Raw genomic sequence first — 3,183 nt, 5'->3', positions numbered from 1 at the left:
TGGTGGTGTTGTCAAGAATTTTTTCAGAGCATCTAGAGCTTCTTGTGCTTCTGAAGTCCATTGAAACTTATCCACCTTCTTGAGTAACTTGTAAAATGGCAAACCTTTTTCTCCTAGCCTGGATATAAATCTGCTCAGAGCGGCCATACATCCAGTAAGTCGCTGAACCCTCTTTTGTGATCGAGGTGCTTCCATCTTCATGATAGCTTCAATCTTATCTGGATTAGCCTCAATTCCCCGGTGACTGACGATAAACCCGAGCAACTTTCCTGCTGGTACCCCGAAAACACATTTCTCGGGATTAAGCTTCCATCTATACCGCCTCAGACTGTTGAAAACCAGTTGTAAGTCTTCGATGAAGTTTTTTGAGTCCTGCGTTTTGATTACCACGTCATCCACATAGGCCTCCACACGCTTGCCCCAGTGATCGGCTAAGCATGTTTGAATGGCTCTCTGGTAAGTTGCTCCAGCGTTTTTGAGGCCAAACGGCATGGAGGTATAACAGAAAGCACCAAACGGAGTAATGAATGCCGTTTTTTCTTAATCTTCCTTTGCCAGACTAATCTGATGGTATCCAGAATAGCAATCTAGGAAAGATAGCATAGAACATCCAGCGGTGGAGTCCACCACCTGATCTATCCTCGGGAGCCCGAAAGGATCCTTCGGACAGTGTTTGTTGAGATCAGTATAATCAACACACATGCGCCAGTCCACTTTATTCTTTTTGAGTACAAGAACAGGGTTGGCTAACCACTCGGGATGTAACACTTCTCTAATGAATCCAGCCGCAACCAAGCGAGCTAACTCGGCGCGAATGGCTTCTCTCTTGTCGGGCGTGAAACGACGTAGTTTTTGCCGAATCGGTCTTGCCTGGGGATAGACCTTCAGTTTGTGCTCGGCCAGTTCTCTTGGGACTCCCGGCATATCCGCAGGTTGCCATGCGAATACATCTCGGTTATCTTGCAGAAACTGGACAAGCGCGCTTTCCTATTTGTCATCCAAGCTAGAGCTGATGATAGCTGTCTTGCGCTCATCAGCGAACCCCAGGTTGATTCTCTTGGTTTCTTCAGTCGGCCGCATAGAGGTCGCGGTCTGAGCTTCGTTTGCCGGTACTGCGATGTCTTCCTCAGGCTTAGAGTTCGCCAGTGTGGAAGGAACCGTCGATGGCTTGGCGGTGAGGGCTGCTTGAATAGCCACTCGGAAACACTCTGCGGCGCCTTGGAAGTCGGCGCACACAGTTATGATCCCTTGCGGTCCTGGCATCTTCAGTATCATGTACGTGTAATGCGGAATGGCCATGAACTTGGCCAATCCAGGCCTCCCAATGATGGCGTTGTACCCGCAGTCGAAGTTCGCCACTTCAAACCTCAGGAACTCGGTTCTGTAGTTCTCCGGAGTTCCGAAGGTGACTGGCATGTAGATGTGGCCCAGCGGGTATTCCCCTTCTGTCGGCACGATGCCGAAGAAAGGAGTGTCCGACTCGCGGAGCTCTTTGAGGTGAACTCCCAAGCCTTGGAGTGTCCGGGGGAAGGTGACGTTGATGCTGCTCCCCCCGTCCACTAACACCTTCTTCACCCGGCTCTCTCGGATCACCGGATCGACGAGAAGCGGGTATTTGCCCGGATGGTCGAAGTTGAGCCATTGATCTGCCCGAGTGAAGGTGATCGGGTGCTCCGACCACCGGTATGGGGCGGGAGGGCCGGTGGTCGCCACCAGTATCTGGCGATCGTTGAGTTTTTGCTGTCTTCTGTTCTCCTGCGAAACGTGTCCGCCGAAGATGACGTTGACTTCCCTGTCAACGCGTGGGAAGGCTCCTCCTCCTCCCTCCTCCTGCTGATGGGGTTGTCGTGGTTCATCTGGTCCTCCCCTCGGCGGAGGAGGAGGTAGAGGTTGGAAGGGTCGGCCGTGTCCGACGGAATGCTTGAAGTCTCGGCAGTTACGAAGAGTGTGGCGCATGTCCATGTGGTACGGGCACTGGGCGTCGAGGATGTCGTCCAACGTGCGTTCGCCTCCACGAGGTCCTCCTCGGGCGCGAGAGGCAGGTGGTCCGGCGGCGTGCACTTCTTCGCGAGGCCTCTTCTCCCATCGTTTGTCGGGTTGCTGGTTCGTGTCGCATCGTGGTGCTGCCGGTGCGGGCTTTGCTCCTCCGATGAGGTCCTGGGCCCGCTCGTCGGCGGTGATGTAGAGGTCGGCTTCCCGGAACAGCTCCTCGGAGGTAGTTGGTGCCTTCTGTAGTATGGCTCGGACGAAAGCCGAGTCATTGGATCCTCTGTAGAAGTCCTCGATCACGGCCGCCTCCGTGACCTCGGGGATACGATTTCTCATGGTCTGAAACCTTTTGAGGTACGACCGGAGAGTCTCGTCCCCCCGGCGCTTGATGGATTTGAGGTCCCATGGTTGCGCCGGCTTGTCAGAGAGGGACTGGAAGTTGGCGGTGAAGCGTCGACTGAAGTCGCCCCAGACGTCGATGCAGTGTCGGGGTAGATGTCGCAGCCATTGCAGCGCGTCTTGCCCAAGGACAATGGGTAAGTACGCGGTCATCACGTCTTCGGACGCCCCGGCGGCTCGAGCAGCGGTGGTGTAAACGGCTAGCCAACCCCATGGATCCTGCTTAGGTTCATATTTGTCAACATTGGATACCTTGAAGTTGGGAGGCCATTGGATGGCCCTAAGGCGCGGGGTAAGAGCGGACACTCCGCACGTGTCCTCCTGTCGTCGGGGACGATGTCTGTACCGGGGAGGGGAGTTGTGATTGTGGTTCCTCGACCATCCCCGGGTGGTTCCGCCAGTTGAGGCCGTTGCCGATTCAATTCTGGTGGCCTGGCTCTGAGTCGGGATGCCATGATCCTTGTCGTACTCCTCCCGACGTCGAATTTCGTTCTCATGTCGCCGCTCGCGCGAAGCATTGATGGAGCTTCGCGCGTCTCGGCGACTGTTGATGGCGTGTCGTAGATCGTTCGGCGGGTGAGCAAGCGGTAGAAGATGGTTGGCCGCCTGGGTGAACAGTCGTCGGTAGCCCTCGGCGTCTGGAGTCCGAGGGAGTCCATCAGCTATCCGAGCCAATACCCCTCTGACTTCGCTCGGCGTGTTCATAGCTCGGGCGAAGTCGGGATTCAGGTTGCGCCCGAAGAATGGATTCTCCCGGCGCTGCCTTGCATCTTGCTCAGCCTGTTCCTGAGCTCG

This window comes from Zea mays, chromosome 3 (genome assembly GCF_902167145.1).
Source record: "Zea mays cultivar B73 chromosome 3, Zm-B73-REFERENCE-NAM-5.0, whole genome shotgun sequence".
NCBI classification, from domain to species: domain Eukaryota; kingdom Viridiplantae; phylum Streptophyta; class Magnoliopsida; order Poales; family Poaceae; genus Zea; species Zea mays.
This window is presented reverse-complemented; position numbering follows the sequence as displayed.